Here is a 25,938-nt window from a genome sequence, read left to right as displayed (position 1 = left end):
CAAAAAATTAACTCTATACATGAAATCTTTTAATTCAATTTTTGCATACTATTAACATTGTTATCAATGTTAGCACTAATTTGCCAATGAGGCTTTGGTTTAATTGGCAAAAGCGGAGGCCCTGGGTCTTAATTACCCAAGTTTGAGACTCATCATTCGTAATTATATACATAGGTCTTGAAATCCATCATATGCAGCTATCATATGTGAGTTTAGGCCAATTTATTGACTTTAATTTGAATTATACTAGTTTTTAATTTGATTATGTTATAATGATTTGATTCTACTTAATAGTTACTCATACATGAATTTTAATTATACTTGTAATACTTTAAAGAATGTTATCACTAATTTATATTTACAAATTGCATGCAAACATATATTCCCTTTCTCAATTTTTTCATGATAAAAAAAATAAAACAAGTAATTGAAGATTTTAAATAAATCTATTTTACAGCCCTCACAGCTGACTATAACAACGTGGAACTTCAGGAGTTGCGTATTCTATAATTTGATTTGTCTGCTTATTCAAACAAAGCTGTGAAGAATTTGGTGAGGATACCGAAAACGGCATCAAACTAAAACTCTCTTCGCCCTTTTCCTACTTTCTTTTATTTTAACCATGTAGGATCACTTTAAAAACTTAAGATAATTCCTTGGTCATAAAAGAGATGCGGGCTTTTCTTTATTCTAATACCAGCATCATCAAAGCTAAAATCGAATTTCATGCACGATAATTAATGCCAATTCTTCACTTATATTATGGACACTGTTCATTTGATTTTAACTATCATACATTATTATTTTTCAATTTTGAACATCAAATAAGAAATTGATAAAAGTTTATCACTCATGTTAATAAATTATTTATTTACAAATATCAGCAATTGCATTTCATTAATACTATGAAACCCTTCTTGGATCGAAAGCAAGTATACATTAATTAAGGTAAGATGGATCCATATTGTTTGATGGAACTATCACTTGAAAGTCGGTTTCTGAAAATAATTTCCTAATACTTGTTCCTTCCATCCACTAACTACATTTGGAGATTCTGTAATTACACTTGAGATGATATTGTTTTCCTCTTGGATACCATTCGTTTGCCTCTTTCGAATTGCATTGAATTACTCGCTCGCGTCATTCAACTATTTGAAAACGTTAGACTTAAAAATTATGATTGTAAAGATAATATCACCGTCAACCACAACTTCTTGTCAGTTATGTTTTTTTTTTTTCTTTTTCATGTTAAAAGTATTTGGATAAAATTTTTCGACGCTCCCTAAGAAATTAAATTAAAAGTGAAATAAAAAGAAATTAATCAAAACAAAAAGAAACTAAGAACATAACAGGTGGGAAGAGTCTATAAAATAATTTCTCTATTTTTTATCAATTAAATTATAGAGAGAGAATCTAAATTTTTAGAAATTTTAAAAGTTGAGAGTGCTCTCTCTTAGTGTCCCAGAGAAACAGTGATTACTTTGGTTGGGTAGGAGCGGGGTGTTGACTTTTTTTGGAGAATGGGGAGGGATGAGATCTCTTTTCTGGAAGAACTTGTTCAGTTGACTGTAAAGAGTTCGCTGGTTGTTCCGAGCGAAAGTCCAACGTTATTATGCTCTGTATGGACGAAGAAATCCTACAATCCAGATAGTTTTCGTGCACAGCTTAAGAGTATTTGGAAGACGAGGAAGAAGTTTGAGATACAAGTGGCAGGGCAAAATTTATTTTTGATTTCGTTTGAAATCGAGGATGACTTGGAGATGATCCTAAAGGGTCGGCCTTGGCTATTTCGAAGGCAGCTTGTTATTTTTGATCAATTGGTAAATCCTATAGAACAAAGTAAGATCTGGCTTGTTCTCTCTCCGTTTTGGATCAAGATTGGTCCATGTCGACCAAAATGTGATAAAAAAGATTTAATGTAGGCAATTTTTGTCAACTTTCGGAGGGGTGACCAAATCAAAAGTCAAAGGGGATTTTTTCAGCTAAGAGTTTAGTTGGATGTACAGAAACCGTTATGAAGAAGGATTTTTATCTCGGCTGATAATCAAGAGAAACTTTGCGTTTCTTTTAAGTACGAGAATTTGCAAAAAAAATTTGCTTTGGGTGTGGACGAATAAGTCATGGTGTTAAGGAGTGTAATGGAATCCCAACTGATGAAAGGGATAAGCTGGAAGATGAACTCCCTTATTCATTGGCGCTTAAAGCCGAATCAAGTTTGTTGGAGAAAGAAAGTTTGAAATCTAATTTTTCTACTAAGAAATCAGTGAAGCAGTGCTCCTATATAGGTGATGTTGTTGTATTCAATGGGGTGTATGGAAAGTTTAGTGAGGATGGTACATCCAATTAGGTTTTGACGGTGGATCATTAATCGGAGGAGAAGTAAATCAGAAAAGTTTTCGGCAGAATTAAAAACTATTGATTCAGTGCACATTTTTAGGGATTATGGGGATTCTAGACTCCCACCAATTAAGGATGTTGATTTGAAGTAAATGGATCATGATGGCTTAATTACAGATGATGAGCAGATTAATTTGGTAACAAAAGGGGTAGTCAAAGTGGGTTTGTTAGCCCAATGGAGGGTAAATCTCAAAAGCCCAAAAAGAGTAGCTGGACGAGAACAACAATAGGCGTTATGGTAGACCAAAGTAAGTTGGAAAGCTTGATGGCAAAAGGAAAATCGATTTGGTTGGGGCCGGTGAGTTTGAGAATTCAACTTTTTGTGAGAAAAGAAATAAAAGGGCAAAACTCAAAGTTAAGGTCCTCTATAGTCTAGTATCTAAAGACTTAGTGATGGCAACTCTAAAGCGATTTTTTACTCTTCTTCACCAAGGATCAGCAGCTGCCAAAAGGTAAGTCAACCGGGCGCAATGAAAACCATATGTTAGAATATTTATGGTTTGAGGAGTCTATGGGCCATTCGACTACTTTGGCATATGTTGAAGTTGTATAATCCCCGAATGGTTTTTTTTACGGAGATGAAAATTGATGGAAAACGCATGGAAAAGGTTAGGAGAAGGCGTGACTTTATGAGTGGGATTAAGTAGAGGTGGAGAGATCTCGATGTGGGCTTTGTTTGGTGTGGAAAGGATGTTACTGCTTGTAACGCCCCAGTTTTCGGGAATTCTGTGAATGTTGGCAAAATTTCATGCTTTAATTTTGTCATTTGTGAGTGAAATTATGAAATAGGACCTATGTGAAAATGTTTGAAAATGCTATAGGCTAAATTGAAGTGGCCAAATAAATAGGAGTGCAAAATAGGAGGATTTGCATGACAAACCTCCCATTTTACATGAAGTGGCCAGCCATCATGTTGTTGTAGACAAAATATGCACTTGATATCCATAATTTATGGTACAAATTGATACAAATTGATAATGGGTTAGATAAATGTTCCATGATAATGGGTTAGGTAAATGTTCCATGATAATGGGTTAGGTAAATGTTCCATGATTGGAATTTCATGTCTTTTGTATTAAAGAATTAAATGGATGAAATATGAAATTTTATTAAAAGAAAAAGGGGTGAAAAGAACAAAGTTTTGTCCATCTTTGCTCATCATAGCCTAAAGTTAGAGAAGAGAAAGGAGAGGAGAAAGCTCTTGAATGTTCGGTCACTTGGGGAAGAAAATTGAAGGTAAGTTCATGGTAGTTTGCTTCTATCTTGATGTTCATGAGTTCTTCTTGATTCTACCTTAACTCTTGAAGCATATTTTGGTTTTTGGTTGTGTTGTGAGCATTTGGTCATGAATTAAAATGAAGGAAATGGTTGTTGTTTCATGTTCTTTAGATGAAAAATGGAAGATATGTGAAGTTGAGCCAAACAAATGAGCATGCATGTGCTTAGATGCTAAGGGGAAAAATCGGCTAATATGTTGTGCTTTAAAATGATGAAATGGAGATTATACTTAAGTAAAATCATAGATATGTGATGATTGATTGGTGATATACATGTTTAAAAAAAAAACATGCATGCAAGTTATGTGTGAAAGAGTGATTTGGTAATAAATCTGATTGGGATAACAGCAGTAACGTGACTTTGGAAAATTACCATAAATTGTGGGAGATGAGTTAGAAGCTGCATAAATTATGTAATTAAAGCTTAATGAGTCTAGTTTCAAATGGAATAAACGAGAACATATTTTGAATTCTGTACAATGAGAAATTTGATTCGTAATGAAGAGTGGTCAGATTAGTCAAACAGTGAAACATGCGAAACTTTGAGAAAAATCTGGTATTGATTGGTCAAACCAAAAATTCTGAAAATTTTATGGATATAAGATATATGAGTCTATTTTCAAGGAAAATTAACGGCACTTGATTTGGAGTTTCGTAGCTCCAGTTATAAATGATTTAGTGACTGTTGCTCAGGAAGACAGCTTGCAGTGAAATTATGATTATGTGGTAAACATTGACAAAAATTTGTTAATGAGTTGCTTATTGATTTCTTATAAGCTTACTATGATCTGTAGGTGTGGTTGGCCGAATATTGTAAGGGGTTAATACGTAGTTTGTATTTGAATAGTTAGATTAACGTGTTAGTAATCCAATTTAGGCGGTTCGTGTGTGGATCTCGTCAGCATATCGTAGCGAACAGGTGTGTAACTAACACCCTCTTTCTTAGTCTGGATCGGCAAAAGTCGAAAAGCCGAAATGCCGAAAACCGGTATTTTGTAGATTTGCGAGTGTGCGAATGCTCGTGAGGTAAATCGATTAATGTTTTTGGTAAACTGCAAAATTTGGATTGCAAAGTGCATGATTTCTGTGCCCTCGATATTTTTGGGCTTAATGGGCCAAAATTGGAATGATGGGCCAACGGGCCCAATTCGGTAAGAACACTCGGTACGTGATTCTGTTAGTACGTGAAAAGTAGGAATATGTATGAAAAACCCTAAAATAGATAAATTACTGAAATACCTTTAAAAGTGGAAAATTTACAGTTTTACCCCTAGGAGATAAATTACCGAAATACCCCTAGGGTTAAATTGACCTAAATGCATGTTTGACTGTTGTTATTTACTGCATGCCATGTTGTTATTATCTGATGCATGGGATTGGGATATTGACGGAGGAAGTACTAAAAGTGGCTTGTCCACGTCTTAGAAACTTTGCCTCAATTCTTTGATAACTGAGCGACAAGGTGCAAAATCGTGGAGTGTTAAATTTGGGTAGGTTGAGCTATTCCCACATGGAGTGTAGGGCTGATGCGGGTGGAGTGTAGTGGTTGGTGGGTTGAGTAGTCTCCCCAAATGGGCTTCCATATGTTATTGATGTTGCATGTATTTTGAAATGGGTCTATGGGCCATCTTGTTATCTGAATAAGGGCTAAGGCCCGGTTTATTGTAATTTGAAAAGGGCTCGGTCGATTACCCTTTATTACTGAATGGGCTTAGGCCCAATAGGCTTGAGTGACTTGGGCTTTGAATGGGTTTTCCTTACACACTGAGTTTCCCAAACTCACCCTTTTATTTTCATCCACGCAGTAATCCCCAACCATAGTGGGCTTGGAGTCATGAGGGAATTGAGATGGCCACCCATTCGAAAGTTTGATTTTCTTACGGTGAACTAGACATCCTTTTTTTTTACATTTGAAGTTTTGGGTTTTTAAATGTAATAAGGCCGCTTAATTAATTTTGATGGTGTTAATATGTGTTACTAAGATAAGTATTACTTATTTTAACTGTTGAAGTTGGAAAGCTTTAGGGCACGTCTTCAAAAACAACAATTGATTTCAAAATACCACGATGACAAGCAAAGCTTCCGCAATGAAAGTATTTTCCAAAATTAATCACTTTTCCTAAAAAGGACTTAATCAAATCGGTTTCCTAGAAATATACATAACGTTAAGGTGTGGCAATGGCGGTGTGCATGTCTAGGATAGGATCTGGAGGGAGCTTGGTACTTAAGCAGTCTGATGGACTCACCTCCTCTTTTCCGGTTTCTTACCTGGTGCACAGCTTCCATCCACTTTAACCTATAATCATCTTTTAAAACACTAAGTAAGTTTTTCTAGATCAACAATATAAAATGTTTTGAATGCTTCGATGTGGCATGTCGGATCTGACCATAACGTCTGGGCCGGGTTTGGGGTGCTACACTGCTAGTCTAAAAAAGATAGTGATGATAAAGAATGGAGATTCACTGGGTTTTATGAAGCACTTTTTGCAAGTAGTAGGAATGGTTCTTAGAACTTATTTCGGAGACTAGGGTAGAATCAAAATTTTCCTTGGTTGGTGTATAAAGACTTCAACAAAATCATGTATTCCTTTGAGAAGGCTGGAGGTATGCCAAGGGAGGAGAAAAGAATATAAGTTTTCTAGTATGTCCTTAAAGAGTGTCAATTAATGGATGTGAGATATTTAGAAGTGTGGTTCACTTGGGAAAGAGGGAATTTGCCGAAGACAAACATAAGGGAGAGATTAGACAAGAGGGTCGCAAATGATAAATGGTTGACTTTATTTCCAAATGCATGAATTCGTTATTTGCCACATTCCTTTTTAGATCACTGTCCGTTACTCATAAGCACAGATCACGATAGGGCTCTTTTGGGGGAATTGAAATTTAGGTTTGAAGGCTGGTGGACGATGGAAGAATCATTAGAAGAGGAAATTAAATAGGTGTGGGAGTCCTCCTCTAGGTTTATTTTTGATAAATTGGATAAATTGCGAAAGGGATTAAAGATATGGGTGAAATCAATTAAAGCTAGTTGGAATGGTTTGAAACGGGATCTTACAAAGAATTTGGAAAGCATGATAGAGTTGGATAAGGATGATGGCACATTGGCAGAGTTCATGGACACAAATATTTAGCTTAAGTTAGAGATGGATAAAGATGAGGTTTTTTGGAGCAGAGGCCATATGCCAACTTGTTTCATTTAGGGGGAAAAATACAACTTTCTTTCATAAAATTGCTTCTACTTGCAGGCGTATGAATACTATTAGCAGGTTGGAGCGAAATGAGGAAAGAGAGGTTTGCGATGAAAAAGAGATTGGGGAAATAACTGCTAGATATTTTCAAGTTTTGTTTTCGTCAAATGGGATAGGCTATCTATCACATATTTTGTCCATAATAGAGGCAAGTATTTCTCCTGATATCAATTCGACTATAACGACAAAGTACACAGTAGATGAGGTCTATGTGGCGTTGAAGGAAATGGGTCCAACTAATGTGCCGGGGGTAAATGGTTTTCCAACTATGTTTTTCCAAAGGTACTGACACATTGTAGGGAGTGATGTTACTAAGTACAATTTACGTATAATGAATGATGGTAATGATTTTGATTTGGCAAATATTACTAATATTGCGCTACTCTCTAAGCTTTAAATCCTACAAACCTAGTGAATTTCAGACTTATTGGCTTGTGCACAGTCATTTATAAAATTGTAGCGAAAATAGTAGCTAATTGACTTCAGGGAGGTATTGATAAATACATTGATAATACCCAAAGTGCGTTTGTACCTGGGCGACTAATATCTGATAATGTGCTACTAGCCTATGAGCTTTTGCATACCTTTTGTCAGAAGCGCACAGGGAAAACATTGATCTAAATATGAGGTTTTCTAAAGGAAGTGGTGTTATGAATGGGCTTTGCAAAAGAATGGGTAGATCTCATAATGAAGTGTATTTATTCAGTTTCTTACTCAGTGAATGTTAATGGTAATAGTGGAAGAATTTTTCATCTGATGAGAAGGCTTCAATAAGGTGACCCATTTAACCATTTTATTTGCCTCATTTGTAGTGAGGGCTATCGGCATTGATGAGATTGACAATGAGGGAGGATTTTTTAAAAGAGCCAAGATTAGTAAGAGGGGTCTTTAAATATCACATTTGTTGTTCGCAGATAATTACATCCTTTTTGGTGAGGCGACTAATAGAGGAGCAACATTTTTGAAAGAAGTCTTAAAGGAATATGAGAGCTACTTAGGTCAGTGTGTGAATTTTAACAAGTTTATGGTCTTTTTTAGTTTTAACACATTTGATGAGAATAAGGTGAGAATTTCAAGAATGTTGGGAATGTGTTTCTCCTTAAAACCGAAAAAGTAATTATGGTTACCAAATATGGTTGGGAGTAGAAACAATGCATCATTCTAGAATCTTAAAGATTAGGTCAAAATGCGGATTGAAGTGTGGAGTACGAGATTGTTGTCTCAGGGAGGTAAAGAGGTATTTATAAAATCTTTATTGTAGGCAATACCAATGTATGCTATGATGTGTTTTCTGTTACCAAAATCTTTTTGTGAGGAACTTGAAAGTATAATGGCCGGGTTTTGGAGGTAAAAAGGGTATGAAAGGAGGGGGATACATTGGTGCGAATGGAGGCATATGTGTCGTTTAGAAGAAGAAGGGGGATGAGTTTCCGTAGCATGGGAAAATTCAATGTTGCTTTGTTGGCAAAAAAAGGATGGAGGCTCATTAATTACCTGAATTCGTTAATTGCCCATGCTCTTAAAGCGGAATAATTTCTTAATACCAATTTTATTAATGCGCGTTTAGGGAATATGCCATCTTATACATGGAAAAACATTTGGGCTACAGGTGGCTTTTGATGCAAGGGGCTTTGTTGGAGGGTGGAGTCGGGTGAGGAAATTTCAATTAATGAGGACACTTGGATCTCAAGGGCTGATAATTACAGATTATCTCGCATTGTTCATAGCATGCAAAACTTTAAAGTTGTAGATCTAATAAATGTTGATACTAGAACATGGAAAAAGGAGTTACTTGTCAATATCTTCTCGAAAGTGGACGCAGTTAGGATCCTCTGTATTCCTCTAGCGACGAAGGCCCATAATGATTTGCTAGCATAGAGTGGTGGAACTCTCAAGAGAGTTTTCGGTACGTAGTTCCTATAAACTATTACCAAATTTTCCGGGGAATCCTAATGCTTATGCTTTACAAATCAGTTATAGAAATTTCTATAAACAACTATGGAGCCTAAACCTTCCTTCAAAACTTAAAATTACAATATGGAGGATTTTTGGAATTTTTACCTATTCTAGTCAACATGCAGCATAGAAAACTAGTAAATAATGTGACTTGTCCTCGGTGTGGAAGAGGCGCAGAGACAACGGATCATTTATTTTGTGTTTACCCTTTATCTATTGAAGTTTGGTCAGTTTTGAGTTTATCAAATATTCTTAATAGACCAGAGATGGATTTTGTATAGTGGCTTACCTGGGTATTTGGAGAATGCTTCATCCGTTAGAGGCGTTTATTTTGTGGTGCACTTTGGGCATCTAGAGTGACAAAAATGAGAGAATACGTGAAAGAAAGGTCGGTATAGGATGAGATATTGCTCGATTTATTATTCACTACTGTATTGAGTTAGATGAAACAGACAAAAGGAAACTTACACAGGTACTTAAAGCGGTGAAATGGAGGCGTTTGAAACGAACGTATGAAAGTCATAGCTTTAGGTCGATATCGAGTATTTTTGCAAGGAATGCTAAAGGAAAAGTGTTGTTTTCTTGCTCAGAGATCCATGATGGGATCTCTTTGTGTTTTTCCGCCGAAGCTTTTGCATGTATCTAGGCAGTTCAAACAGGTTTGAAAATGGGGTGGCCGGAGATGACAGTGGAAGGTGATTCATTAGCCAATATAAAGAAATGTCAATCTCGAGACCCATATAAATCACAGATAGGAGCGCATATACAAGACTTTAGCTGTTAAAAGATAGTTTTCAAAGTATCAATTTTAAACATACTTTGAGATTGGCTAATGGTTTAGCCCACATTTTAGCAATAGAGACTCTAAAAAGAAGTGAGACCGTTTACTTGATGGGGGGAGTCCCTGTGTACGCGAAGCGAATGATGGCAACAAAGTAGACGCGAGAATCGAGCTGAGGCGTTTCGGTGCGATGAAGGAGAAAGGGGAGAGTGGGTAACTGTGCAGGTGAAATGATTTTGTTTAGATGAAACTCTCTGAGAAATGGAACCGTCAACAAGATGAAATGAATGCTGTTTGTTTGGGATGGGAGCCAATGAGTTTTTGATTGGGCAAGGTGTAGGTGGTAATGTTTCTAGATTTTTCTTATATTTGGACTTTTAGGATCCATTTTAGGCCTCTGTTTTTGGTCAAGTTTGTTAATGTTTGTTTACGATATTAGGTTTTGTTAGGTTCTGTTTTGGACTTTTGATCTGCTTTTTTGTTTTGGTTGATTAGAAATAATAAGCCTAGTGTTAATTTATTCAAAAAATAAAAATAAAAATAAAAATAAACTAAGAACATAAAGACTTTTTTTATTCACAAACTTTCACAAAGTGGTGTCTAATGAGTATCTTACCACCGCGAAAGGTTTTTTAAAGTTCAAAGTTCCTTTATTGAAGGGGAGTATTTCATAAACTATTTATATTTCATTATTTGAAATCAAAATAAAGAAAACTTATACGTAAAATTCACCATTAATTAATTTTTTTATCGAAGTACTTAATTTTTTTAATAAAAAATTATATCTAAATTGTTGCATTGTGACATGATTTTGTCACTCTTAGACTTAGTTGTTGATTGATGTTGCAATTGAAAAGTTATTTTAGAACAACTGTTGTGAAAAAGTGTGATTGCTAATTTTAAGAGCTTTACATTATTGTCAAAAATTACAATGGGAAGTAAAAATGTATATTTTAAACATAATATTGAAAAATAAAAAATAAAATAATTTAAATGATATTTTAATATTTTAATATAATGATACATGAAATATAAATTTTAAATAATTTTAAGTAATTATTATAAATTATTTGTAAAATTAATGATACATAAGATATTATAAAAAATTAGTATAATGATAAATTATATTCAAATAATTTAACGTATTGATAAGCGATATTTAAATAATTTAATTAATGTTACATAATGTTTAAATAATTTAATATAATGGTATATAAAATGTAAATTAATCTAAAATTTTAAATGTCTTTTAAATAGTTAATATGAATAAATATATTTTGATAATTTTACTTTACAACACAAATGTCAAAAGCACCTAAATCTTAGCTTTTTGCATTTGGGTGGAAACATGCTATTTTTATTATTGAAGTTTTGACATAAAAAATCAAATGCTCTTCATTATTTTTAAGGTTGAAAAGTGTTTTTGAAACCTTAAACTCAACCAAGAATGAGACTTTAAACAATCCTCCAATTTTTGAATGAATGAGAACTTTGGCGAGCTAACGCCTAAGAATATGCCAAGTGTTATATTTTGTCACTCATCCTTTTTTTTGTCAAGTTTCATTAAATATATTGCAATAATTTTAGATATTAAATAAACGAGTTTTTTTTCTTTTACTTTAAAACATGAGTTATTACTATTTGTTAAATTATGTCTATAGGCAAGTTATTTTTCAGAATATGTTTTCTTAGGAGTCTTTCGACAGTTATGGTGTCGAGTTCAATTGTAAAATTTGTACCGCAAAGTTACTATCGCTCTAATGGAATCTAAAGTAATAATTATGCAATAATTAAGTTATCTAGACACCTTCAAATTTTGAGTTATATGTAAGATGTAATCAATATTAAATTATTTGTTTAACCGATAAGTATCGAGTTTATATATATTTGGGGTTTCACCATTACTGTAAACCTAACCCTAATAAATGCATTACATGGACCTCAACATCCACATATGTCAAGCATAGTATAAATTTATAATTTATGGTTTAGTTGATGCATCGAATCTTCATCCATGATTTAAGAAACTTTGGGATTAACCTTTACATCTACAAAATCAAGTCCATCGTTAGGATCGACAACTATAATAGCCAAGGTATCTTCAGCAAGAATGCCTTTGTCTCGACTTGCACCTTATCTTCGACTTCAACTTTGAGCTCAACCTTCTCCTCGATCACAACTATTTTCCCTAGTCCCAACACCTTCATCAATAGGTACACCTATGCTATAACAAGATCATTAGGCTTGCGCTTTGATCTGCCACAATTTGTTGTGGCAAATAAAGGTCTTTCCAACACTTAACAAGCTTATTTTATGGCATTTTAATATGTTTTTATTTCATTTTTGGTTTTTAGTATTTTATAAGAAGAAAGTTGTCAAAGTTAGGTGAGTTTTGGTAACTAAATTGGCTAGAAATAAAATAAAATAAAGTGAGAATGATATCATCTTTTTCTCATCTTCTTCTCCACTGAAAATGGGGTTTTGAAAGCTTAAAAATATCATCCACTTATATCCCTTGCAAGTAAGTGATTTAGATAGCCTTTCTTGATGATTTTTTCATTTTTAGGACCCTTGTAGCATGAGCTAGCTAATGAGGGGACTATTTTGCAAAATGGTTGAAAGTCTAGGGTTTTGCCATGAGAGAATCTGTAATATTTACTGAAAATTTGTGAAAGAAAATGAATCTTGGTTGTTTAATAAATAACTTTTGTGAAAAGATTTTCATGAAAACACCTCAAATGAACCATTTTGTAAAGTTTATAAAATGAGTGATAAGTGTGAGAAATAATTGCTATTTGGGACTGCTTCTAGTATAAAAAGAATTTGGCTAGGCTTGGTTAGTGAGAAAATTTGATAAAATCGTTTTACGAGCCTAGGGGCAAAATCATAAATTTTGTGAAAGGCTAGAGGCAAAATAGTAATTTTTCAAAGTATAAATTATGAAATGTATTGGTTAATATGATGATTAAAGTAGTGGATTTTATTATTTTAGATCAAGAAAATAAAGATTGGGGCTTAAATCGGAAGGTATGAGGTTATGGACTAAAACGAAATAATTAGCCAAAATTTCATTCGAGGTAAGTCTGTGTGACTAAATAAGCATGTTATCCATGTTATTGTTAATATACTTGAAATCTGTATTGCTATGATTGTATTAAATTATATGTTGATGATATTGAGTATAAGAAAGTGATGCCAAATTTTAATAACATTTCTGTGATGATTGAATACATTGGAAATTGGATGGAATATGACATTCCATTGAAACGTGTAAGTTGTACATAAGTAAGGTAACTTTATCATTTTTATGTGTTGAATGATTAATTTTGTGTAATATGATTGAAAATGCATGATGAAATTTAATGTAGTAAAGTCCCGATTGAACCGAGGAATAGATTGGATATCCATGCCATAACATTTGGGGTGACATGTGAGCTAGTGTAAGACCATGTTTGGGACATGGCATCCGCCACATTTCACATGCCAGTGTAAAACCATGTTTGGAACATGGCATCGACTATGTTATAAGAGCTGGTGTAAGACCATGTTGGACATGGCATCGGCGTTGGCTGTGAGCCAGTGTAAGACCATGTCTGGGACATGGCGTCGGCCACCATATGAGAGCCAGTGTAAGACCATGTTGGACATAGCCTCGGCATTGAGATGAGAGCTAGTGTAAGACCATGTCTAGGACATGGCATCAGCCTCGACATGTGAGCCAGTGTAAGACCATGTGTGGGATATGGCATCGGCAATTCACCCTTTTGTGTGAGGCTTATCGGATATCCATTAGTATTCCAAAAGGGTTCACGAGTTATTTTAAGGCTCATGATAATGATATGGAAGGATATAATCATGTTGTGATTCGTACAGGTTCTTATTCGAACTCATGAGATATAAGTCTAGTTATGTTGCCCTGATGGTAAAAATGTAAATGAGTAAGTCATACTTATGAGGATGACTTTGTGACGAACTTGTAAATATTAGGTCAATACCTATGGTGGATAATTATGTTGTAAATTTGATTGATGATTATGTATAAGGCTTTTAGGTCGAATTAAATTGAGACATGATATGTTTACCCCTTCACTTTGTGGCCTAATGAATATGGAAAGAGAAATTGATTGGCATAAAAGCTTATTTGAAGATAATTATGAAGAGGTAAAATTAGCATTGAAATAGTTTTGGACAACAGCAGCAGTCTGAATTTAAAAATCCACCAAAAATTGTGAAAATCAAATTAGAGGCTGAATAAAATATGAAATTAAAGCTTATTGAGTCTAATTTCATATAAAAGAAATGGTGTAAGCAAAAGAAGTCTCTGTTATGAGATATATGAATTGTTGTGAGATGGATTTGGAATGATTTTGAAATCCCCTGTTCCGATTTTGGAAAATCATTAAAAATTGTAAAAAAATAATTAAGGGTTATAATTTATACGATTAGAATCCTTAATGAATATATTTTCAAAAGAGACAAAAGAGAACATCATCTAAATCTCGTATGAAGAGATAAGTAATTTTTAGTGAAGAGGGGTCTGAACTGTCGGACAGCAAAATAGGGGTGACTTTAAAGAATAAACTGTACTTAGTGGCTAGATCGAAAATTCTGAAAATTTTATGGTAAGAAGATATGTGAGTCTAATTTCAGGAAAAATTAGAAAAATTTAATTTGGAGTTCCTTATATCCAAATATTAAAAATTTAATGACTGTGAGTCTAGAAAACAACTTGACCTGAACATAAATAAAAGTACAAATTTGGTTGTATTACTTTGAGAAGCAAGTTGATAATTTGCTTATTATTTTCATACGGTCTTACTAAGCTATAAAACTTACTCCCTTCCTTTCCTTTTCTTTAGTGTTGACAGGTTAGTTCGGGGTTAGAGATCGTCGGAGGCAGCATCACACTATCAAGTCATCGCCTTTGAAGTATTGACCCATATATGTTAAGCGTTTTCGTGTGAGTGGCATGTATAGAGACTTAGTTTTTATGTTAGCCGTTATTATGATTAGCCAAAGGTATTGGCTTACATTGAGTTACTTGTATATGGCCATGAGGTGTAGCTCATAGTGGTTATGGTTTGTAGATCTATCTATCCATGCTAAGTTCTAGTGCTTGTGATGTGATTATGCTTGAAAGGCAGGCATGATTGGTATTAAGACATATGTGCATGATGAATGTTTTATGACCAAATCTAAATGGTCATGGCTATGAATTAATGGTGTAATATGGAAATAAAGATGTGAAGGATTAAGGGTAACTTAACGGCTTGGAAAATAGCCTAAGTGTTGGCCACACGGGCTGAGACATGGCCGTGTGTCTCAACCGTGTGGGGGACACGGCCTTAGCACACGGGCGTGTGGCTTGGCCGTGTGGTTTAAATTATTCACTGATTTCATCGTCAGAGAGTTACACGGCCTGAGGACACGGGTGTGTCGAAGACGCACGGGCGTGTCCCTATGTCCTCACGGGTATGTGACTTTGTGTAATGGAAAAATTTTCTTAGTTTTCCCAAAACTTTCTAAGGTTCTCGGTTTAGTCCCTAAATACTTTCAATGCATGTTTAGGGCTTCGTAGGCCAATGAATGGGACATTATGCATGTGTATGAAAGTTTCGATACAAATGAAATTTTGTAGCCTGGTTTTTGCATGTTTGTGAACGATTAAGTTCGGTAATGCCTCGTACCCTGTTTCGGCATCGGATACAGGTAATGGGTGTTACACCTGTGCCAAACCGTGTGCGCATTTGATGTTGAGTCACACGGCCATGTCACAGACCATGTGAAACCTACACCAAAAACAATAATGACACACGACCGTGATGCAAAACATGTGCCAAATAGTGTGTGCACTCGATGTTGAGTCACACAGCCATGTTGCAAACCATGTGAAACCTACACCAAAAACAATAATGACACACGACTGTGTGGGGTAACCATGTGTGGCACACGACCGTGTGGCAGCCCGTGCCCCAGGCCGTGTGCAACATATGTTGCCTCTAAAACAAGCCAAATCAAACACCAAACCTTGTACACCAAGAGACACCATACCTAGCTTGTTTCACATTGTTTATAACACATTCAAAGGCACTAGAAACATGCCAAAATCGTCCATCCTAAACTAACCAATATGCCATCATAAGACACCTCAATTCACACACCAATTAAACTTAATCGGAAACAACATTTTGTACCTAAAACATACATAATACTCATTTACATATCATCGAATCACCTCATTCATATATCAACAAGTCATATGCCATATATATTTACAATGCATTCAAAAGTGACCAAAAGACATATACTTACCTAAGCATTTACAAGTCCAAGGCAAAACATATACAGAAGAACCCAACCACATCACATTAACCAAATAACATAATTAAGAATCTTATTACATTTAAGCCTTATACATGCCATTTATAATCATTTTCCAAAACAACCAAAAACTACCAAAATAACGTTTGGATAGTGTGATCATGCTCCAACGTGATTCCAACCGATTGAGCTTTCTGATAATCTACAAGACAAGGAAAACAACTATATAAGCAACCAATGCTTAGTAAGCTCGTATAAAGGAAATTTAAACTTATCGAATAAATAATTACATGAATAAACCATTAAAGCATTGTTCATTACCCTATATACAGATTTCTTCCTAATCACACCACTTCACAAGTTAGTAATTATATATGTATAAGAACATTTCAATCATAATAGCATGTAACATATCATGAATAAGATTTCAACATATAAATCATCAATCACATACTCACTCATCTTCTTTTTTAATTCAAATGTACATAACCATTTCATATCACATAACAAACTTATATTTATTAGTTCATTCTAATGATACCTTTTCAAGTACATCTTTTCATTTTATATTCTTTTCAAATGCATCCTTTTCAACCTTTTCATTGATTTAGAAATACCGAATACAGTGCCATGGTATCTTTCAACCATGATCTTTTCCTTTTCGAGTATTATACCATGATGTATTTAAATCACTGTCCTTTCCCTTTCTCAAATCAAAACAATCTTAAACACCAATACATAGATACATATATAAAGATATCAGTTAATCATATAAATTCAAATGTAATACTTTAAAATGAAATAAAAACTTACCTCAATTACAACGGCTGTTACGGTAAAGTCGAGAATTAACCCGAGACTTTTACTTTCCCTCGGTTCAAGTCCAGTTGATTCTTTTCTTAATCTAAATAATAACTTCATTCAATTAAATAATTAAAATAGCTTAATATCATTAATTCTAACTTATAACCCATTTGAATGTGAAATGATGAAATTACCCTTAACATTTTAACTTTTATGCAATTTAGTCCTTAGACCCGAAACTTACAATTTAGCTACAGTTAACAAAATTTCATGCTAATGATTTTTATAGGGTTCCTTAATAGCCCATGTTTATCAAAATTTCATATTATCTCCAATGAATTTTGCTATTTAAACAATTTAATCCTTAATACTCAAAATCACTAAAAATCTCTTAACATAATAAGTTTATTCCTCAATCAAACTTAATATTCTATCAACCAAATTCACAAACACATGTAACTCATTCATGGAAAGTCTCTAAAAAATTAAGATTTTTACAAATTGACCCCGGGCTAGCTAGATTAAGCTAATACAAACTCAAAAATATAAAAATAACTAAAAATGGAACTAAAAAACATACCATGCATGAAAAATATGCCTTAACTTAAGCTTCCTTTCTATTTCAATGGTGTTTCGATTTTTTAAGCTTCCCCCTTCTATTTCAATGGTGTTTCAATTTTCACTTGACTAGAATGAAGATGATGATTTTAGCTTACTAATTTTATGTTTAATTACTAATTTACCATTTTACCCTTGTTAATAATTAAAATTTTCAACTAAACCTTTTCCATAACTATCTACTAACATATTATATGGTATAATTACCATCTAAGTTCATTATATTAAGTTTCCACATCCACTTGATCCTTTTAACTAATAGAAATAAACTTTTGTATCTTTTTTAATTTAGTCCTTTTACCTAATTAGTTATTTAAACCTTAAAATTTCTTAAGGAAAATTCAATACAACCCTAATTTAATCCCATAGACATTAAATAAATGTTAAAATACTAACTCACTCATCGAAATTGTGGTATCAAAAGTGCTATTTTTGACACCACCGAAAATGGGCTATTATAGTTTTTATGCAATTTTGAGTTATGCAATAACCTAATGGGCCACTATGGGCCTAGGAATGATCTAACGATTCTATCTACTATGTAGGACACTGTTTTCTGGCCTAGAATACGAAAGACGACTGTAGCTTTGTGACATGCTAAAATACCCAAAATTTGAAGGTTGTGTCTCGACGCCGAGTTATGAGCTAAAATTTTAATTAAGGGTATTTTAGTCTGCACAAAGTAACTTAAGTAGATTTTTGGGTTGTTTAGTAACCCTAATTAGGTCTAATCATAAGTTCTATAAATAGGCATGTTAAGTCTCATTTGAGGAGGCTTGACCAAGTGAGCCATTTAGTTATTTTAGGGTTTTACTTTAGTTTTTATTTTCTTTTCAATTTAGTCCTTTAAGTACTTTCGTTGTTGTTTTAACTTGGATTCAATTTTGATTCAAGGCTTTAATATAGTAGTTTTTCATTATTTCATTGTTGATTCCAATTGCAATTGAAGTGGTCTTTGCGACTGTGAAAGGAGATTTCGATTCTGAGCACAAATCGATATTGAAATAGACTTATTTCTCTACTCTCTACTTTTATTTAATTTATTGTTTTGCATGTTAAATATGAGTTTAGGGATTATTGTATCTAGATCCATGAGTAGCTAATTTCCTTAAGGATATTAACGAATGGATATGTGATTAATAAACGAATGAATAAGGGTTTAAATCCAGGTTAGTTGGTTTAAATTATGTGCAAGTCTAAAATTTTAGAGTATAGCAGTAAAATAATTTGTTTGGCGAAGTGTAATTCACCTAATTTCTTATTATGGTATATACGTGTAGGCGTATAGTAATCGCCACACAAGTAAGTGAGGATTTCATTTCATGATATTCTGTAATATTAAGAAGAAGTTTGTGTTAAGCGATAAAAGGGTATGTATGCTTTGAGTTATCACCAAAGGTATAGTACGCATTGTTTGTCTAGAATACTGTGCTACTTAGATTATAAGCAATTTGGTTAGAAATCAATTATATAGCTTAGATTGGTAATTGTGAATGCAAAGGACTTATTTATGTTTTTCTCAAAAACTGTAGACCATTAAGAAGGCAACTTCTGAAATGTGTGACACTTGTTAAGTTCCACTAAGTACGTTGGGTCATATTTATAGGTGTGAGATGGGTTTTGAAGAAGGTTCTTATTTTTCCTTACATGTTATTTTCTGATTATTTTTCTTAAATTAAATGGTATCTCTTCCTCAATAAGCTAGAAGCTATGATTTCGGTTTAATCAGTGGTTATTCCATCTCTGGGTAAGTGTTTTAGCTATGCTTGTTAAGTTCTAAAAGAGTAAGACTGTAAGAGTTGTATGAATAGTAAAACTTTAAGTACAAGGTTTTATATGAGATTGCCAGCGATTGAGTTGATAAGTAAATTGTATGTATAAGAGTGTAATAGTAAATTTATGTTTCTAAGTAGTTGTTGTTACTGGTTCGAAAGGGATGTTTGAGTCTGAAGCTTAGAACTACAATAGGTGAGAATCAGGTGAGTCTTTACCTTGACTTTTTTACATGAACTATTTAAATAAGAAATATATATATACACATTCAAAAATGGGATGATGATGTCTACGAAAAATGGTAAAGGTATGGGTATAGTAAAGATGAGAGATGTTCTGTAATGATATGCATAAAGTTCTGTTAAAAGAAGGATGTTTGAAAATCATGCAAGTAAACGTCTGGTATACAAGGTGTATAAGTTTGTAAGAAGGTGATTACCTAGGTAAGTAAATGCTGGCCTAATGTTTTATTGTGAAGCCTCTAGTAGGGTAGTTATATTCCTAACTAAACTAACATATAACAAATTGAAAATGATTGTAAGACCATGAGGTAGAGTCCTATGGCAGCTTGGTATGATTTGGAACCATTCATGTTGTAGCCTCCAAAAAGATGAAACTGGAATGACAGAATACGATACATGAAAGTGTGTAAGACCATGTGGTTAAGACCTATGGCATGATATGATATGTCTGTATGGATTGTTCATGGTGTAGCCTTCGATAATGTGTAAATCAAAATGGGAAATCACAATACATGAAACTTTGTATAAGCCCATGTAGGAGAAACCCTTGGCGTCTTCTGCAAGTCGGCCAGGACAGTAAGCACGAGATTCTATATGATGCTTTTATGGCGTGTTCTGTTTGACCCTTATGGCGTGATCTGTCATGTATGCCTAGTACGATGTGTATAACTATTTTTTTGGTAAACTATAGATAAACTCTGTTAGTTTTGTAATAAGTATGGTTAAGCTAAAGTAATGATATGCTCAAGTTTAAGGGTTGGGTAAGATTGGTGAAATAATTGAATAAGTTTCTAAAAAGATCTGTGCATTTGTATGTTAATAAAGGTATCCGCCATGATTGTCTAATAATGTTGGATATGGACTTGTTCGTATCTATGTATGACCTAAGAAATTGTCATTTTGGGTTCGTTGTGTTAAGGTTGAATCAGAGTTAAATGAAAGTTGTCATATTTGAATTGTATAATGAGTTCGTATGAAATTGTATGGAATCTGAATATTGATTATTTTGAGCATTTGGACTATAGTAAAAGGGTTGTGGTATTGAATCAGGGTATGATTTGTAGAATATTTCGATGGTACTCAGATCTGCATAAATATTCGCTAAATGTGTATGTGTTCGCCCTTGATTGATGTATATGAACAACTATTTTTGAGGTAAGTGCAAGTATCAAGATATGGTCTGTATGAATGAATTTAAAGATATGTTCTGTTGAGAAGTACATATATGACAGAGAATCAAGGAAATATTTGAATAAATCTTTAGTTAGTCAGATAAGAAAGAATTGGTTTATTAAGAGTATTATAGTTAACATGTATGTGTGTACCAAAACTGTAGTATTCACTCGATATAAATGGTTCAAAATGATGGTTGACTCGTAAATGTTCTTCCAAGAATATAAAGTATCCACCAAATTATGATGTGATGAAGATCACCAATTATTTTTATACTCATAAATTTTTTATTATTTTTAAGTGCTTGCGCTATGAGGGACGATTCTAGGAGTACACCAGAGTAGCGGTGAAATGGGTTATTATGCATACAGTGGAAATGTGACAAAGTTTTAGGATATATCATAAACATCTACAATAAACTAACTTTTTTATTGTAATTATACGTATCTTATGCGATATAATAAGTATTTTTAAATACCCCTTTGTTTTTTTTATGTTAAGTTTTTTAGTTAAAATGATAAATAAAATATTTAAAGAAATGAGAAATTGTAATCTGTTTTGTTAAATTGTTAAGTATTAAGTGTAGTAACACCTAAAATTTGGACCCGAAAATCAGGTCAGGTTGAGGGCGTTACATAAACCCTAGGAAGTGACACTATTAGGACGTAATTTAGGATAAACAAGATTGAGATATAAGTCTACCAAGTACCTCATAATTTATCCCGGTCAAGAAAGTGAGGCCAAGAGGTAAGCGTGTAATGATCAATTAGTTAATTAGTGAGAGACCAAGAGGTAATAACTGGTTAATTAATAGCTAACTTGATAAAACCTGAATTAAGTTAATTAGGATCATTGAAGTGAGTTAATCTCCTGCTTGTTTTATTAAATTAATTTTGGTTGATAATTAGTTGATTTTTAGTCTAAATAATTTTTGGGTTAATTTAATTAATTGATGTTAATTAGATTTTTCGTAATATAAATTTAAATTGGTACTGTTTAGCCCTATTAGTATAGAGAGTTAATTTAGGTTTAATTCAACCTCCCTTGGGTACGATCCTTGAAATGCTTCTCGAAGTGTTCCATTCTAACACTAATATTTATTACAATTTGACCTGTATACTTGTGGACACTGCTATTTAATTATTCATCTATTTTATTGCAATATTTCCAGTCCAAATGTTCACACGTCTGGCGGCGGTCACGCTTCCATATTCATCCTTCAACATTGGGAAACTAGAAGCTCAAGTCGAGGTAGAGGAGCTTTTTTTTTATGAATACATGTATGGTTCATCATTATCCTTGATCAAAATTTCCATCCTCGATCAATGCAGTCCATAACCTATGTTGGAGACATTTGTCCAATATGCCACGTGCTATACAAATCTAACAAGCCCAATTACTCTCACACCCCGAATAGAAATCAATGGGATGATAGATATCCTTGTTCTCTACATTTGCCAGAATTCTTTACCATCACAAGTTGTTTTAATACTTGATCTAATTTATGCTACTTGCTGTAAGAAAAGCTGTAACACCCCGAATTTGGGCCTAGAAGTATTGGGCCTTGAGTGTGGGTCCGTAAAGAGGTTTTATATAGGTATTTAATTGTGCAATGAAATGAAACAATTAAATGTTTGCTATTAGTGGTTAATGGCTTTGAGAAGTGTTGGAGAAATCTTGGGTTCAAACTTGGGCTTTAGCAAAATTTTGGTATTAAGTGAAAAAACACGGATGCTTGGATGAGGGTTTTAAATTATTGTGTTAAATAAATGACACAAGGAAGCTTGTAGTCTAGTGGTTGTGGCGTCATTAAGGTTGTATGGGAGCACTGGTTCAAGCTTTGGCTCTTGCAATTTATTTTGGGTTTTTAAAGGGAACTGGACTTTGGCCTCTAGACCTTATAATTAATTGGGGAAAAATATGACACAAAAAGCCTTGTGGCTTAGTGGCAAGTAGCGTGTGGAGCATTTAAGGGAGGCATAGGTTGAATCCCATGGCAAGCAAAGAGCATTTATTTTGCTAACAGGGAGCAGCAAGAGTTGGTGTTGAATTTAAACTGTAATGTTGGAGGGATCCCACATCGGGAAGCTAACATAAGAGTGGATACAAAGCTGGCTTTAAATAGAGGGAACCATGAGGAGAGTAAAGGCACCTTTCTTGGCTGATCCCTTTCGCTGTATGGCGTGCTCGTTTGGGTTGGGCGTCGGCTAAGAGTGCTCGGAGTGTGGATTAACTCCAGTCTCCTATCAGGTGTGTATTTCTTACAACTCTAGTGTAGGATGGCTACTTGGTAGCGATGGGTCGAAAGGGGTCATGTGGGCCTAATGGGCCTACAAGCCCAATTGGATAAGTTGTTTGATTGTGTAGTAAATATTGGGCGAGCTAGGTGAATCTAATATTTGTGGCTAGATTTGGGCTAAAAGGGTCACACGAGCGTGTGGGCCCATTTAATGAGAATGGGCTTTAGAGCCATTAGTATTGTTATCCATGTTTAGAATACTTTAGTTTACTAAAATTACCGAAATACCCTTAGTTTGTAAAAATATTGAAATACCCTCGATTTGTAAAATTACTGAAATACCTTCGACTTGTAAAATTACCAAAGTACCCCCGATTTACAAAATTATCGTTTTACCCCCGATTTACATAATTACCGTTTTACCCCTGATTTGCATAATTATCGTTTTACCCTCGACTTACAGAATTACCGTTTTACCCTCGATTTACAGAATTACAGTTTTACCCTCGATTTATAGAATTACTATTTTACCCTTGATTTACAGAATTACTATTTTACCCTCGATTTACAAAATTACTAAAATACCCTTAGTTTGTAAAATTACCAAAATACCCCTAGTTTGTAAAATTATCAAAATACCCTTGGTTTGTGAAATTACCGAAATACCCTCAATTTGTAAAATTACCAAAATACCCCTGATTTACAAAGTTATAGAATTACCCTTGACTTTCTAAAAATTATAAAAATACCATTGGTTAACAAAATTACTGAAATACCATTGGTTTGTAGATTTACCAAAACACCCTTGTAGGATGAAATGACTAAAATACCCCTATTAGGTAAAAAGACCGTAAAGCCCCTGTAGGGTAAAGTGACCGTAATACCCCTGTATGGTAAAATGACGAATATGCCTTATGTTCCGTATGACTGATGTGCTTAGGATATACATATATTGATATTGGAATAGTTGAGTTTGAGTGACAGGTGGTGGTTATCGTAGGTGATTGATTATGGAAACGTTTCAACTTCAACCCGTAACAGGTGTGTACTAACCCTCTAAATAGCTTAGATTAATGTTTTCTGAAAAGTCGAAAGCTTCATATTTTAGTGATCCGGGAATTAATATTTAGATCTATTTTCTACGCACGTTTAAGTTGGATTCTCAACGGATATGGGGTAGAAAGGTATTTGGAACGTTCTTCAACGAGTAGATCTCTTCGTAAGTATTCGAACCTTCTTTCCATTTGTATCTTGTGGTTTAAGAAAAGCTGAAAACCCCTCTGTCGACTAAGGCTAAAAGGGTTTTTGGTGTTATTTGGTTTGTTGGTGCTAGTGAGGATTAAAGGCTACCGATCGAGGAGTGTGTGAAAAGCTTGGATCATCGGAGTGACTAAATCTAGTCATCAACTTCGGCAAAGGTATGAACCCAGGGCCATTGTGGATGGTGGCGAATGTGTAAGTGATGATGATAGGTAGTTTTCGATTTGGTTTAATATTAACATGGTCTAATCTATTAACGATTGATTATAGGAGAAATCACATAGGAGATCTCGACGAGGAATATCGCAAACAGGTGTGTAACGAACCCTTTTTCATAGCTTAAAGCGATAAAATGTTGAAAAGTAAAATCTCAAATCACGGCATTTCGAGGACTTGTGAGCAATGACGCTCACTAGTTAGTTAGAATCGATGAGACAATGATCGAGAACGATGGAAAGCGGTAAGAATGTGATTTTGGCGTTCTTGGTAAGTTGGGCCTCGGTAGAAGTGGGGCCCATTGGGCTTTCGGGCCCATTGGGTAAAATTGGTAGAAAACGAAATATGTTAAATTGCATGTTAAGACTGTTATCTTGTTATGGACATAGGCTAAATGGGCCTAGATGATAAAATCGGTGAGTAGGGCCCATTAGGGTTTTTGCCCAATAACTCGTTTTATTAAAATGGGCCGAATCACTTGTTTGCACCCATGAATTGTTTGTAACCGTTAATGAACATGGAAACCCTAATTTTTGGTAAAATTACAAGATTACCCTTATAATATGAAAATGACCGTTTTGCCCCTAGGTAAAAATGACCATTATACCCCTAGGGTTTATATATGAACTTAATGCATGAGATTTTGATAAACATGATATGTATGATATGCACATGATATGTATGATATGCACATGACATGTATGATATGCACATGATATGTATGATATGCACACGAGATGTTCATAAATGCATTGGGTTGGGTTTTTTATATGGATGGAGGAAGTGCAAAAGGGCTTATGCCCCAGTTATTAAAAGGTCTTATGCCCCAGTTATTAAAAGGGCTTACGCCCCAGTTATTAAAGGGCTTATGCCCCAGTTATTAAAAAAGGGCTTTGCCCATTATTAAAAAGAGGCTAGGCCTCAGGTTATATAATCAGCACTATCTTTGCCAAAGGAGAGTTATGGCGGGGTAGGTCGAGTTAATCCCACATGGTGTGTTGGTTGGTACGGTGGAGAGTAGCGGATGGTGGGTTGAGTAGTCTCCCAAATGGGTTGCATTTTTCATTTGACATTACATGTGATATTGAAATGGGCCTATGGGCCATCTGGATTTCTAAAAAGGCTTGCCCAAGAATATGAAATATGAAAAGGCTTGACCCGGTGTTATGAAATATGAAATATGAAAAGGGCTATGGCCCAATACATGCTTGAGATTGGATTTGGGCTTAGACCCAACAGACTGTCATTGTTTTGGGCTCTGAAAGGGGCTTGTTGCACACTGAGTTTCCAAACTCACCCCCTTTCCTTAACCTTGCAGGTGAGCCTTGATATGGGGACTTGGACCGGAGGGGATTCAGAGTGGCCACGGTGATCGCTTTTGGACCTTTAAATAAGCTTTGGTTTTCATTTAATTTCCTTTATTATTTATTTTTGGGTTGTAATAAGGCCATTTTTAACTTTTCTTATGGGCTAGACTTAGGACGTGTTTTCAAAGCGATACTTGTTTTCAAAATATCTCAACACCACAATTAATCGATTTATCAAAGACGTCCACTTAAACAAATTTAAACTCGATATAACAAAGTGTGGCTATGGTTGTGGGCATGTCTAGGATTGGATCCAATCAAAGAGC

General features: G+C 34.3%; 2 long non-coding RNA genes across 2 annotated transcripts in view; both read left to right on the top strand.

Annotated features, from left to right (window-relative positions):
- Nucleotides 1–4,598: 4,598 nt before the first annotated feature.
- The window catches only part of LOC128282525 (uncharacterized), a 66,586-nt gene continuing 45,246 nt past the window's right edge, over nt 4,599–25,938 (top strand). Inside the window, exon 1 of the long non-coding RNA XR_008272822.1 lies at nt 4,599–4,825. This is a non-coding gene — a long non-coding RNA (uncharacterized LOC128282525). The remainder of the gene's footprint in view (nt 4,826–25,938) is intronic.
- On the top strand, nt 23,958–25,851 carry LOC128282524 (uncharacterized). The gene is made up of 4 exons (XR_008272821.1): nt 23,958–24,048; nt 24,163–24,247; nt 24,360–24,402; nt 25,624–25,851. It is a non-coding gene; the product is annotated as an uncharacterized LOC128282524 (long non-coding RNA).

Source organism: Gossypium arboreum, chromosome 10 (genome assembly GCF_025698485.1).
Source record: "Gossypium arboreum isolate Shixiya-1 chromosome 10, ASM2569848v2, whole genome shotgun sequence".
Taxonomy (NCBI): domain Eukaryota; kingdom Viridiplantae; phylum Streptophyta; class Magnoliopsida; order Malvales; family Malvaceae; genus Gossypium; species Gossypium arboreum.
Note: the sequence above shows the minus strand (reverse complement) of the source record. Positions and strands in the feature narration are given on the sequence as shown.